The 14,706-nt window shown below is 46.5% G+C and overlaps 1 protein-coding gene across 1 annotated transcript in view; it reads right to left on the bottom strand.

Moving 5' to 3' along the window:
* The window catches only part of LOC145538412 (uncharacterized), an 80,744-nt gene extending 73,380 nt beyond the window's left edge, over positions 1-7,364 (bottom strand). The window contains exons 1-2 of the transcript XR_014076837.1: positions 6,937-7,364; positions 5,954-6,057 (exon numbers count right to left, since the gene is read on the bottom strand). The gene's annotated coding sequence lies outside the window, so the exon portion shown is untranslated. The remainder of the gene's footprint in view (positions 1-5,953; positions 6,058-6,936) is intronic.
* Between the last annotated feature and the right edge of the window lie 7,342 nt (positions 7,365-14,706).

Genomic DNA, 14,706 nt, shown 5'->3' with positions numbered 1-14,706 from the left:
GATAGAGTCAGTGCCTGGGCCAAGGTGTATACTGACATGAATCGTGTCTGCTAATCTGATGACCACTCTGCAGTGACCTGGAATGAGGGACATGTTGGAGGATGAGCGCCTCCACAGGGATCAAGGGGTACCATCTGGGGAGTCTCCAGTGAAGGGACCTCCCAGCTATCTTGTGGAGTCTCCCAATACAGTCTGAACTTAGCTAAGTGACCAGCATTGGCCAACATGGCCTCAGATAGCATATGACAAGCAGAACTTTGAATTTAGCCATTCTGCTTTAAGGAAGCTCAGTAGTCAAGGGGAGAGAAAACCACAGTCCATGGCCACAGTCCCAGCTTGGCTCCCAGGAAATTAATGATGAGGTGTGGTCATGCCTGCCTAGCCATCCCAGCACCTCGGCAGAAATATACAATCAATAGAGAACTACCCAGTCAACCCACAGAGTCATGAGAAATGGTAAACTGTTGTCTTATTAGAGTATTTCTTTCCCTGCAACTATGGATGGTGACTGAAATACTGTCTGGTTAATTCAATTCGACTAATGTTTCTTGAGTGTTTACTATACACAAGGCATGACTCTAGGCTGTGTGCTGACTCACAGCCAGGTGACTGGCCAGGGAGAGTGGGTGGAAGTATGGAGAGATGGAGGGCTCCGAAGGACCTCGTGGGTCCCTGGTTGATCTGCAGGAGCAGATGTAATGACCAGACAAAATTTTAAAATGAAACGCTAGCGCTACTAATGGGCCATTTGCTGGCCATCAGAACAGATATAAAAGCAGATTTTTAAAGTGAGACCATTTCCTTCTCCAGGGGATCTTCTCCAACCAGGGATCAAACCCAAGTCTCCTATTAGGTAGGCAGATTCTTTGCCACTGAGCCACCTGGGAAGCCCATACATGCGTATCTATGCTGAGTCCCTTCACTGTTCATCTGAAACTACCACAACATTGTTAATCGGCTATACCCCAATACAAAATAAAAACTTTAAACTTTGGGGAAAAAAATAAAGTGAGACCAAAATTTAAGCTATGGTCTTAGCACCAGAATGATTGGTTATTTAGGGACAGATCTCAGATAACTAGGGGACAGGAGGAAAGTCAAGATGTAACCCCAAGTGAGAAGACCCAACCTCCACGTTAACCCAGACATCTGAGCTTTCTAGAATGACTCAGACTGCAAATTTGCCTCCTTTTGATCACTGTTATTATGCTAGTGAGGCTGCTACTGGGCAAAGCTCTGGGTAGATGAAGCTCAGGAAGAAATAGCAAAATACCAAGTGCCTCTGCAACACAGAGGGAGCTGAAGAGGGAAAGACACTGACTACCCATCTTTGAGAAAGACAGTGATGCCGCTTTGGGTGCTGATAGGAAAATCCAATATAGAGATTATCTAGAGGGTGAGTACAGTGGGTAAAGAATCTGCCTTCAGTGCATTAGATGCAGGAGATGCAGGTTCGATCCCCAGGACGGGAAGATCCCCTGGAGAAAGAAATGGCAACCCACTCCAGTATTCTTGCCTGGAGAATCCTATGGACAGAGAAGCCTGGGGGCTACAGTCCATGGGGTTGCAGACAGTCAGCCAAGACTGAAGTGAATGAGCACACATGCATGTAGGAAGAACAGAGGGAAGGCTATTAGACTGTCCAATATTTCTAGGTTGGGGAGGTGAGAAGCCTACAAAAGGGTCTGACAAGCTGCAGTCAGAATAATGGGAAGAGAATCAAAAGAAAGCAGTCCCTCAGAGTTAAAGGTTTTGGAGAGGTTGGTTGTTGAGAAGTGAGAAAGAGGATGTGGTGATCATTGGCAATCTTGATGTCAGGGTTTCAGTGAACAATGGGTATGGTGGTCTAACAAGAATGCTCAGGAGAGAGGTGGATTTCTCAAGGAAGTTAGCCATCCTAGGGAGCAGAGAAATGGACCAATAACTGGAAGACAGAGGCATATTTTTACCCAAGATGTAAGGTATTTCAACAAGGTTGCATACTAATGGGAATAATCTAGCAGAGAGTAAGCCATGGGAAGAGACAAGTTAAGGGTTAGGGCTAGAAGCATTATCCTTGGGGAGGTGAGAAGACAAAAATTTAGGGGACAAGTGAAGAGTGGTTTCTTAGGTAAAAGTACACATAGTTTGGGAGTTTCCCGGTGGCCTAGTGCTTAGGATTCCAGGCTTTCATTGCTGTGGCCTGGTTTCAATCCCTCGTCTGGGAACTGAGATCCCGAAAGCCATGTGGCTAGGCAAAAATCAACAACAAAAGCCCCCACACAATTTGCCCTTCCCGTGCCTCCATTTTGTTATCTGCAAAATAAAAATGATAATGTATCCATCACAGAGGATTGCAATGAAGGTTAAGTGGGTTGACCCGTGTAATGCACTTAGAACTGTGCTTGGAATAGTAAGCACTCAATAAAATGTTAGTTCTCTGTCTTCTTATCATTATGGTCCATTGCAACAGCAGGAAGACAGAAGACAGGACCACAGGATACAGATGGCTCTGGTGATGGGTGGATGACAGCTCCTGTGAGCATCTGCTTTTCTACTGAAATAAGAAGCAAGATCTCCGGTGAGAGGAGGAGTCATGTTGCCAGGGGAGTGTTATGGGGTCATGAGTCAGGCTGTGGGCCTCTTGAGCTCTATTCGTAATATTAAAGGAAGACCCCTCAGCATGGCTGTGTATTTCTCTGCATCTCATAGTCAGCTGCTCAGATGCAGGTGTGAGGTAGGTGGAGAGTTGGATTTGACTATATCTGGGGGTTTTCCTGGTGAGTGAGATATAGGAAGAGAATGGTTAAGGGAGTTGTGGTAATAACAACAGGTCATAGAATCTAAGCTAGACAGGAAAGAAGTGAGGATATTAGGAGGAGGGGAAGGCAGAGGGGAGGAGAAAGCTGGTGGGCCTCCTGATCAGAGGGCCTAGCATGGAAGTGTTGGAATGGGAAGGCTTGGCAGGTGAGCTCCAATGATGGGAAACTGTGGTCAGAGACTGGGATGGTGGAAATCAAGAATTTAGAGCCGATGTGTTTTGGGTGATGACAAGGTAGGAGGTGACCTTGAGGTGAGAGGCTGGGCTGGGGGAGGAGGGGAAGATGGAGGTTCTGAGAGGGTGAGGGTGGAGGAGGGCAGATTGGGGGTAGTTATCAGTGTGAATGTTGAAATTGCCAGGAAGCAGACAGGAATCAGTGGGCCAGCTGTAAAGCCATTTATGAAGAAGGCTAAATGACTGCAAGTGGGTGAATGACCACAGAAAGGAGGGGCAGTGGAAGACAGAATAGTCAGATAGCATGTTCTTTGAAGGAGCTGGATTGCTTTATTGTTTTGTTTGTTTGCTTTTGTTTTGGAGGGTGGAGAAGCAACGTTCTAGAAGTGGCAATGAAGAACAAGGAGAGCACTTATTTTACTCTGGGCCCAGGTACATGGGATGTGGAAAAACAAACAGCAGGCACCGCATAAGAGGCTACAGCGGATGCAGCGTCCTCTGAGGGCAGCCATGTTTCCACGGAAGTGAGAAGGGAGAGAGCTTTCCAGGAAGCAGTCCCATACAGAGGATTTGACCAAGGACACACCTGGGTTCCTCAGGGCCCAGAACAGAGGTCCGGGGGATTGAGGAGGGTGGTATGGGTGAAGTCCAGGTGTTGGTGGGGGACATGGGAAGCTTAGGTTGAGGCTAACTGAGGCGAGCAGAGAGGTAAGGCAGGGGGTTTTTTAGGGATCATTTAGGAAGTTTCTTTGTGGCTTGCCATTTGCCAGAGTATCTAGTGAAGATGACCTGCACATCTACCTAAGCAGTCTGGAGATCAAACATGTACGAACTGGTTGCAATTACTAGATAATATTTTCCAACTGCGGTGCTGGAGAAAACTCTTGAGAGTCCCTTGGACAACAAGGAGATCAAACCAGTCAATCCTAAAAGAAATCAACCCTGAATATTCACTGGAAGGACTGAATATGAAGGTGAAGCTCCAATACTTTGGCCATCTGATGTGAAGAGCTGACTCTTTGGAAAAGACCCTGATGCTGGGAAAGATTGAAGGCAAGAGGAGAAGGGGGTGACAGAGGATGAGATGATTGGATGTAATCACTGACTCAATGGACATGAGTTTCAGTAAACTCAGGGAGATCATGAAGGACAGGGAAGCCTGATATGCTGAAGTCCATGAGGTCGCAAAGAATTGGACATGACTTAGTGACCGAACAGGAAACAATGACAACCAGGCGACATGGCCAGAAGAAGCGTGGAGTCAAAAACAGTTAGAGACTGGAGAGTCTGGAGAGAAACATGGATGGGCAGAAGCTGCAGTCAGATTGTCATGCAGGGAAGTGGTTTGACACCTTATGAATCCATGTCCACTCAATACATTCACTGTGGGTCATTAGAATGTGGGTATCAAGTGGAGTCCATTGTAAGTCCAGCAGTTAGAGTTTCCCTGATGAAGGGAGTTTTCCATCTTGCCTGTGGTTGAGGCCCTCCACAGTCATTTATTCATAAATAAATATTGACAAAAAAGGGTCATCTTGGTTAAGATATTCTTTGGAACTGAGATTGCGTGATGGTCTTGAGACAGGCAGATTTTAAAGTTTTTGGCAATGACCTCCCAGGATCAGCAGAGTGGATTTGTCAGCAGTAGCTTTTGTCAGAATTAAAAGTACAAAGTATAAAATTAAAGTATAAAGAATATTGGTGTTGGGGCCAAAGCCTCCATTTCTCTAGTCATTGGTTTCTGAGCAGGCACATCACACAGCCCTACGAGGGCTGGAGGAGGTTCTAGTTGCCATGCTGCTGCTGCTGCTAAGTTGCTTCAGTCATGTCCGACCCTGTGCAACCCCATATAGACGGCAGCCCACCAGGCTCCCCCGTCCCTGGGATTCTCCAGGCAAGCACACTGTAGTGGGTTGCCATTTCCTTCTCCAAAGCATGAAAGGGAAAAAGGAAAGTGAGTAGTCGGCTGGTAGGCGACTGCAGCCTACCAGGCTCCTCCGTCCATGGGATTTTCCAGGCAAGAGTACTGGAGTGGGGTGCCATTGCCTTCTCTGCTGGTTGCTATGAGTCTGCACCAAAAGGCCAGAGTGGAGCCCAGCTGCCCCAGACTGGGTAGAATAAGCAAGCTGAAGTCCAGTTACCCTTGGGAACCGCAGGCACTGCATTCTTCCATAATGCTCACTAGACTTCTGACTGGGGAAAGGTGACTGTTTCCAGATGCCCCAACACTGCTGGTCAGGAGGAGCTTTCAATGATCTTGCAGGTTTGGTTCTTATATTTCAGTACCTGTGTGGAGTTGATTCTCCCAGTGGCAAACACCACTTAAGGCCTCTAGTGCAGACAGTGGCAAGTGGATGCTGAGAGACAGAGCCCTTTCGAGATGGAGAAAAGGTGTTTAGCAAATGAACAAAAGTGGGGAGGCTGAGGGTGTGTTTGAAAGATAGAAGGAATCTCGTCCTGTAGCCACAGACTCTGTAAAGGAAGCCAGGAGTCTGGATAGAATTCGGAGAGCTTGGAATTCAGGGTGTAGTCTTTGTATTTATCATTATCAAAGCCTCTGGCTGTCTTCCTCATGTGGGAGGGAGCCAGGTAAAGACAGAGAGGGAAAGGATTGAGTAAGTTCCATTTCAGCCTGTGAAGTTAGTTTTCAAGTCCAGTGAACAGTAATTTAAAAAAAAAAATCATAGTAATTTTTTTAGACGTAAGGTGTGCTCAGAGCTGAACTCAGTCCTTCCTTGCATGCTAAGTCGCTTCAGTTGTGTCTGACTTTTTGCAGAGGAGCCCACCAGGCTCCTCTGTCCATGGGATTCTCCAGGCAAGAATACTGGAGTGAGTGGGTAGCCATTCCCTTCTTCAGGGGATCTTCCCCACCCAGGGATCGAACTCACATCTCTAATGTCTCCTGCATTGGCAGGTGGGTTCTTTACCACTAGTGCCACCCAGTAGGCCCTAGTCCTTTTTGGACTAGTGAAAACTCACCCATTCTGAACCAGGAGGGAGGGCGATCATTTTTCATCCTGGGTGAGGTCTGAACGGGAGTAGGCTCTTGGCTTCTTCTCAAAGAGCCAGGGTAAGGGGGACACCTTCAGGAACAATTGGATGGAGAGATAATAGGTGGGGCAGAAATGTAGGAGAAGGGAAGAGGATGAGAGAGGAGTGACTCTAGGGGTTTTCAAGCAGCAAAATTCCATTCCTCTTCCCGCAGTGCAGCTTGCACAGAAGCCTAGGACTGGGTTGATGAAGATCGCTGCCCTGTGTGACATTGGGAGCAGTTCTGTCTCTTCCTCCGCAGTTCAGGGGTATTTAGTACATTCATATCCTTGTGCGACCATCACCACCATCCACCCCAGAACCTTGTCATCTTCCCCAACTGAAACTATCTCCTTTAAACAACAACCTCCCAGCCCCCTCCCCAGACCCTGGCAATCACCCTTCTACTTCTAGTTGCCATGAGTCTGCACCAAAAGAGCAGCATGGAGACCAGCTCCCCCAGTGACTCCTTGTCGGCACCCAGGCAGCAGCCACTGAGGGTCTCAGTCAGCCAATACTGGAGTTGAAAACCCACTGGTTTTCATTTAGTTTTCCTCTTAGAAAAGAAGGAACATTTTTAGAATTTTCAGCTTCAAAATCCTGTGACTTATTCAGCCTTAAAAAGGAGGGAAATTCTAGTACTTGTTACATCATGGATGAAGCTTGAAGCTCTTACTCCAAGTGAACAAGCGAGACACAAAAAGACAAATACTGTATGATTCTCACATACATGAGGTCCCCAGAGGATTCAGCTTCATAGAGATAGGAAGTAGAAGGGTTGTTGCCAGGGGCTGGGGAGGGGGCTGGGGGGAGAGGTTGTTGTTTAATGGGGACAATTTCAGTTTGGGAAGATGTCAAGGTTCTGGGGTGCACGGGGGTGATGGTTACACAAGGATGTGAATGTACTAGATACCGCTGAACTGTGCACTTACCTTAGAATGGGAAATTGTATGTCGGCTTTATTTGACCACAATATAACAAAATCTACGGTCAGGATTTGGTGATGAGTAGAAGTGAGTGACTGCTACAGTGTCATTTGAGAGCTTCCCCCCAGTGACATTTTTAGAATGGCAAACAGGTAGTCCCAGTGCCTGGCTCCTGGCAAGCTTCCCAACCGGTGCGTCAGCGACCCCGCATCCAGGCAGGAGGTGCCAGCGCCACCTAGAGGTGATGTCACTCAGTGCAGACCACGCCGAGGGCCCCGATGACTCCATAGACAGCTCCCCCCTTCTCTTGTTTCTGATATTTCTTCTTTCAAATCCTGTGTTGAATTAGGAGAAGGTTAGCTGGGATTAAACAAAAATCTCTTTCTAGTTGCCGTTCGACTGGTAAGCTCCCTGACACCCAGAGGTGGAGTGCAGAATTCTGTGTCTAGAACCCCAATTGTCCTCGAACCATTCTAAAGTCTCCCCATGATAAGTCAGCAGTGTTCCCTGAGTGCTTAGGACATGGAGCTGGAGACAGAGGCCTCGGGGACTCCCAGGGAAAAGAAGGACAAGCTCTCGACTGCCGACAACTCAGGTCCCTAAATTACAGACACACACATGCAACAGGACATGCAACAGAAATCATTATTATATAAAGGTATTGGAAGAAAAGCTATGACCAACCTAGACAGCATATTAAAAAGCAGAGACATCACCTTTGCCAACAAAGGTGCATATAGTCAAAGCTATGGTTTTTCCAGTAGTCGTGTGTGAGAGTTGTACCATAAAGAAGACTGAGCACCGAAGAATTGGTGCTTTCAAACTGCAGTGCTGGAGAAGACTCTTGATAGTCCCTTGAACAACAAGGAGATCAAATCAGTCAATCCTAAAGGAAATCAACCCTGAGTATTCACTGGAAGGACTGATGCTGAAGCTCCAATATTTTGGCCACCTGATACAAGGAGCTAATTCATTCGAAAAGACCCTGATGCTGGGAAAGATTGAAGGCAGGAGGAGACAGGAACAACAGAGGATGAGAAGGTTGGATGGCATCACTGGTTCAATGGACATGAGTTTGAGCAAACTCCGGGAGACTGGGAAGACTGGTGGGCTACAGTCCATGGAGTCGCAAAGAATTGGACATGACTGAATGACTAACACTACTAATTTCTATGGTAACTCTATTTTTAGTTATTTTAAGGAACAATACAGAACCTTTTTAAAGACCATTTGGGGGTATATCCTATTTGAACAACCAGAATTATTAAATATTTTAACAGAAGCATTGTATTACTTTTAAGTTTACTGACTAGTAGCAAATTGCTGCCACAGATTCTGAGCAGCAATTAGGACTCTTTCTGTTGCAGGTACTAGAAAACTCCAAGCCTACTTGGCTTAAGGAAAAGAAAAGATGATGCATTTTCTCATCAGAACCTGGATAACAAGGCAGATTACAGTTGCCTCTTGGCACAGGCCCTCAGCTGATTCTGCCAGGACCCTGCACTTTGTAATCTTTAAGCTCTTACAAAAAAAGGAAAAGTGCATGAACAATGCACATGTTGGAAAATAAAATTTATGTGTTCTATTTACTCAGCAAGGATGAAAAAATGTACACAATGAACCATTAACGTAAAACAATGTAATACAATGTAAAATGATAATCATTTCAGGTCAACAAAGAAAACAAAAACAAGCACCCTTTGGAAGACATCAGCTAACACCACAGTCAATTCTGGAACTCTCTATGCTGCTCTCACAATTCCTCCTTCTGAAATAAGAACCACGAGACCCCACCCATTGCCCATTGACTGTTCACTGGGACTCATCTCCAAGTCTCCACCTTGGTTTGGCTACAAGACACTCAAAAGCAGGGTAGGTAGGAAGTGACAGGGAGGAGAATATGACAGATAGATGATATCTTAGCCTGGCTGGGTTCTTCAGAAACACTGCCTGAAGCCCGAGTTAATCATTATTCATTAGGCATTATACTCCCAGGGAAGCAGGAAAGAGGGGTGAGGTGGAAAAGGATGGAGAGCCATTCAGGGTGTATGGCCCATCAGCCTCCACTGAGTGAGTGCTTGTCATGTGGGGCCATATTCACTCAAGTTGTAAAAATAGATGTTTCAGGGTAACTGCTCCAGAAGAGAGGAAGGGAGGGACTTCCCAGGTGGCGCAATGGTAAAAGAATCCTCTGGCTGATGCAGGAGATTCAAGAAACACAGGTTCAATCCCTGGGTCGGGAAGATCCCCTGGAATAGGAAATGGCAACCCATTCCAGTATTCTTGCCTGGAGAATCCCACGGACAGAGGAGTTTGGCGGGCTACAGTCCATGGGGTCGCAAAGAGTTGGACACGACTGAGCCCTCATGCACATGTGTGCACAGAGGAAGGGAGAATTTATCCTCTGGCTCATGTGTCCTATGGGGCTTAATTTTCCCCACAGGTGTTAATGCTCCCACACTTTGGGCTGGGCAGGTGTGGGTACCTGGTGGGTCATGTAACATCTCATGTGGCAGCACCAACTGGTCAGGGGACACAGGGCATTGGCAAGATGAGGCACATAGGACTGTGCCACATGGAGTTGGTCAGAGCACATGCAGAGCTCCTGGTTGCATGGTGACTGGTCAGAACAGCAGCAGGGCCCCGAGGAGGATGAGGTCAAGATGTCAGAAGTGGCAATGCAAGAGCTGTCTAACTACAGAGGTAGACAACAAACTTATGGATGCTAAAGGGGAAGGGGGTGGGGTGAATTCCAAGATTGGGATTGACATATATATATTATGATACCATGTATAAAATAGATCCGAGGCGGGCACAGCAACCCACTCCAATATTCTTCCCTGGAGGATCCCATGGACTGAGAAGCCTGGCAGGTTACAGTCCATAGCGTCACAGACTTGGACATGACTGAAGCGACTTACCACGCACACAAAATAGATAATTAATGAGAACTGACTATATAGCACAGGGAACTCTAGTCAATGCTCTTGATGACCTAAATGGTAAGGAAATCCAAAAGGGAGGGGATATATGTATAGACATAGTTGATTTACTTTGCTGTACAGCAGAAACAAATATCACAAAGCAAGTACACTCTAATAAAAGCTTTTTTAAAAAAGAGCTGTCTGAATCACAGAACCCTCTAAAGAGAACTGGCTAGAGAAGTGATGAACGCAGGGGAAGAAGTTACAGGTGCAGAAGTGCTCTGAGGCTCCGATGAGGGAGAGGGCATGGGGTCAGCTCCGGGGATGGTGAGGGAAGGTTTCAAGAAGAGGAGAGAGCAGGGGAACCAGCATAACTTGTGGACCAGACACTCCATCTGTCCAGGGGCTCAAACCAGACCCCAAAGTGAGGATAGCATTTTGGCAGATTATCCCCTTTATTAAACTGAACATCCTTGTATTCTTGTTGTCAGTATTCATTTGTTTTGTGAAAACCTTTCCTCATAAAATATGTCACAATAAAACTTGGCTCAGCCCAGATGGAATTCTCAGGAATTCCAAACCAGTGAAATCTGAATCGCATGCACATACAGAGCTGGGTCATGGGGACTCAAGGGCCCCAGGGGAGGCAGGACTCACAGTGGTGACCAGGTCAGGCAGGGCTGGATGAGAACAGACTCTTGAGGGAGGGACGTGCTGTGCTGAAATGAGAGGGATGGGGACTGGCAAGAGGAAGCTGGGGGACACTCAGCCTATGGAGGAAAAGGACCTGAAAAGAGGCCATTCTAGAGATCTGCTTCTGACAGGGATGATTAGTAATTTTCTCTTAAAGATGACTTCAGGGGTAAGTCAGGAAGGGAAAAACAAGCATTATATATTAATGCAGATATGTGGAATCTAGAAAAATGGTATAGATTATCTTATCTGTAAGGCAGAAATAGAGACACAGACATAAAGAACATATTTATGAACACCAAAGGGGTAGTCGGGGTGGGGTGAATTGGGAGATGGAGACTGACATATATACACTGGGGTGCATGTATGCTCAATTGTGTCCAACGCTTTCCGACCCCATGGACTGTAGCCTTCCAGGCTCCTCTGTCCTTGGGATTTCCCAGGCAAGAGCATTGGAGTGGGTTGCCATTTCCTTCTCCAGGAAATCTTCCCAACCCAGGGATCGAACTTGAGTTTCCTACATCTACTATGTATAAAATAGGCAACAGTTAGAACTGGACGTGGAACAACAGACTGGTTCCAAATAGGAAAAGGAGTACGTCAAGGCTGTATATTGTCATCCTGCTTATTTAACTTATATGCAGAGTACATCATGAGAAACGCTGGGCTGGAAGAAGCACAAGCTGGAATCAAGATTGCCAGGAGAAATATCGATAACCTCAGATATGCAGATGACACCACCCTTATGGCAGAAAGCGAAGAACTAAAGAGCCTCTTGATGAAAGTGAGAGAGGAGAGTGAAAAAGTTGGCTTAAAGCTCAACATTCAGAAAACTAAGATCATGGCATCTGGTCCCATCACTTCATGGGAAATAGATGGGGAAACAGTGGAAACAGTGTCAGACTTTATTTTTGGGGGCTCGAAAATCACTGCTGATGGTGATTGCAGCCATGAAATTAAAAGATGCTTACTCCTTGGAAGGAAGGTTATGACCAACCTAGATAGCATATTTAAAAGCAGAGACATTACTCTGCCAACAAAGGTCCATCTAGTCAAGGCTATGGTTTTTCCAGTGGTCATGTATGGATGTGAGAATTGGACAGTGAAGAAAGCTGAGCACCGCAGAATTGGTGCTTTTGAACTGTGGTGTTGGAGAAGACTCTTGAGAGTCCCTTGGACTAGAAGGAGATCCAACCAGTCCATCGTAAAGGAGATCAGTCCTGGGTGTTCATTGGAAGGACTGATGTTGAAGCTGAAACTTCAATACTTTGGCCACCTCATGCGAAGAGTTGACTCATTGGAAAAGACCCTAATGCTGGGAAGGATTGGGGGCAGGAGGAGAAGGGGATGACAGAGGATGAGATGGTTGGATGGTATCACCGACTCGATGGACATGGGTTTGGGTAAACTCCGGGAGTTTGTGATGGACAGGGAGGCCTGGCGTGCTGCGATTCATGGGCTCACAAAGAGTGGGACATGACTGAGTGACTGAACTGAATGAGAACCTATCGTATAGCTCAGGGAGCTCTACTCAGTGCTCTGAGGTAACCTAAATGGGAAGGAAATCCAAAAGAGAGGGGATATATGTGTACATATAGCTGATTCATTTTGCTGTACAGCAGAAACTAACACAATATTGTAAAGCAACTGTACCCCCCAAAATTTTAATTAAAAAAAAAGATGACTTCAGGGATATTCTGGCTGAGTGATCTGTACTGGAAAGCAGGTGAACACCAGGCCAAGTAACTTTCTTCTGTCTCATCACTGCCCTCTCCAGGGCCCAAGGTGCCCACCGAATGACTCCCAGCCACTCTTTCTCCATCTCAGAGAGAGGCTGGGGTGAGGTTCTCAGCTTCAGGCAGACTAAATTCACCAGCAGTTTGGGAGTCTCTCAAAGGAATGTCAAGTTGAAACCCACAGCCAGGTTTGTTCTGGGAACACAGTGGGAAGAAGGCCCATCTGTATTCCTGGTGTCCAGTCCTCAGGGGTGAGTGAGATCCTGGAGTCCAGGGAACCAGCATTTCTTGAAAGGAGAGTGCAGGGGTGGCTGCCCAGGATTGCCTCTGGTGAGGCTGTGAGGAACTTGGAGCTTATTTGGGGATCCCTGGACCACCTCTGCTGAGCCTCCTCTTTTGGGTGACTGATCTTTCAGTTGACTTGGAAGTTTCTTGGTTTTAGTGCTGAATGTTCCACATCTCAGGAAACCCCTCAGATCTGGGGAAGCCTGCCTAGTTGGTCACCCTACTTCCTCTTCCCTTCCAGAAGCCATTTTTCTGTGAGGCCAGAGACTTGCCCTCCTCTAATAGCTCTAGGAGTTCCCCAAAACTAATTAAAGACATGCCTCACAAAGGCCAATACCAACACAGCCAAGGAGGTAATACAAATGGGGGAGATTTACATCATTCATCATTTATATTATTTATCATGGGTAGAAATGTCCAATTTGTTTCACAAAAGCTCCTTAAGTTGTGTTCTTTCTGCATTGTGTTTGCATATTAAATATGTATGATGACATGTGGGATCACCCTTGGGCTCCATTTTGGGGAGACAACTGAAAGCAGTAGGATTTGTGCCCCTGGAGAAGTTTGGCCCCAAGGGAAGGGGCACGTGTGGGTTACTGCTTGGAGGGATGGTGCTTCTGGGTGACCAGGCATCCCGATTCTTCAAGAAGATGCAATTTTCAAATGTTACGTGAAATCTGTTTTGAAATCAGGATGCACAACGGAATAGTTTTAAAGACACAACGTGGTCCAGCTTTGTGGGGAAAAAAACAAAACCCATTCACAGGTCCTGTCTAGCCCACAGGCTGCTTGTTTACACTCTATGGATTAAACTTCCCAAGCAGTCACTGCAATTCCCCTCCCTCCCCTGTCCCTGAATCATACATCAGCACTTTGACATTTTAAGTCTTGTCTGCAGACACCTGCTAGTTTTCAGAAACGGTCACTGCAGCGGCACAGGGAGGCACAGCCCACCCCTCACTCGCCCTCGGCCTTTCCCCACTGTGCTGTCTTCCAAGGGACCGCCATGGACACACCTGCATCCCTGGGGCACATCTGCTCTCTCACCCCTCCATTCCTTCCAGAGCCATCAAAGGAACAGAGGGATGAGAAATGAATGAACCGTCTTGTCTCACGGGGGAGGAGGTACCATCACCATCCATCTTTCCTACATTTCCGTAGAGATGCCACAGAGCGGAGATCAGCTCCTCAGCTTAGAGCTCCCACCTCCAACAGAACAGGGAGGGTCGTGCTTCCAGGGTAAGTTCCAGGGAGGCTCCTCAACAGGCAGGACATTATGCCCTCCAATCTGGAGAGAAATCATTTGAGGATCGAGCTATTAACATGGTGTGGAGGAGGCAATCTTCTCTGGATATTTAATGATTCTAGTTTAAGATAGGAGAGGAGGAAGGGAGAAAAAAACAACTTTGCTCTTAAATACAGTCAAAAGAATTTCTTGTTGAAATCATTTCTAGTTGGTGCAGAAGGTCCTATCTCCTTCAGCACAAAAGTAATTATCATCATCGTCATCATGCCAGTCTGGGATTGCTCAGTTCATGGGCCAATGTGATAGGCTAACCATCTGTAGATGCTTTGTAAAAATAATCATTAAAAACTCATTTCCAAGATCACATCATAATGGGAAATGAGCTTATGATGCTGTGTTAACTGGGATCTGTGTCTTATGACTGGGAGCCAGCAGTTACATCATGATATTCAATGAGTCAGTGAAATTGGGTCTGAAAATCAAGGATCTGTCTACACCCTAACACCCTGAATGCGCCTGATCTCATTTAAAAGCAAGGATCAGCTTCCTGCGGTTGTTAATCCATGCTCAGATCTGTGCATTGCTTTTGTTCATAAGAGGCTAAAACTTTTTGCCAACATCATCTAACTGGTCTAGGAAAAATGACCCTGTGTGTGGTTAGCATCATAAAGCAAAGGGCAAGCCCTTCCATTTCGTATGTAGGGAAATGAGACCCAGAGACATCCCCCAGTGCCAACGTCCAGCAGCCCAGGGATCTTCTTGAAAAGTGGAAAGTCACCCAGTCCTGATGCCATTCTAGGCATAGTGCCTGAACTCCTGAGATTACATTGGATGGCCACCTGGCCATTTTGTCAGCCTTCCCCTTAAATTTAGGCTTCCTTTTTCAATCTCT

Source organism: Giraffa tippelskirchi, chromosome 2 (assembly GCF_054371585.1).
Source record: "Giraffa tippelskirchi isolate mGirTip1 chromosome 2, T2T-mGirTip1v1.2.pri, whole genome shotgun sequence".
In the NCBI taxonomy this organism is placed as follows: Eukaryota; Metazoa; Chordata; class Mammalia; order Artiodactyla; family Giraffidae; genus Giraffa; species Giraffa tippelskirchi.
The sequence above is the reverse complement of the archived record's forward strand: the minus strand, read 5'-3'. Positions and strand labels throughout refer to the sequence as shown.